This window comes from Solanum tuberosum, unplaced genomic scaffold (assembly GCF_000226075.1).
Source record: "Solanum tuberosum cultivar DM 1-3 516 R44 unplaced genomic scaffold, SolTub_3.0 scf00296, whole genome shotgun sequence".
Classification (NCBI taxonomy): domain Eukaryota; kingdom Viridiplantae; phylum Streptophyta; class Magnoliopsida; order Solanales; family Solanaceae; genus Solanum; species Solanum tuberosum.
The window spans coordinates 768,146-768,637 of NW_006239217.1; positions in this window are offsets into that span (position 1 = coordinate 768,146).

Below are 492 nucleotides of genomic sequence, written 5' to 3' on the forward strand. Positions count from 1 at the left end.
AAACAAAATAATCTCTTTTCAAAATGTCACTTTAATTGGAGAAACTCTATTTTTCAAACACTTCATTTGGGAAAAAATAGGGGTGTGACAGATGGCGACTCCGCTGGGGATAACCAAAATTCGAGCTTCAAAATATTGACTTGCAGAGAGAGAGAGAAAGAATTTAAGGTGGTTGGTTTGTGGTCAGAGCTGGCATCTCATCAATACTACACAAGATCAAAAGGGAAAGGAAAGATGACGCGCAAGGAGGGAACAGAGTCGGGAAATGTTGACGTCCAAAGTCAAATGGTTGCACAAGAATCGGTGTCTGTGGAGGAGGTAAAAATGTTGCGACAACAGATGGCCGAAATGTATGAAGCTTGGATGAATGGGCAAGCTCCTCCATCTTCAATTCGAGAATACCTGAATGCGAATATGCCCTTCCCTATCCAAGTATCGACCAATGATCCAATTTATCCACCTGGATTCGGCCCCTACACTAACACATCCAAC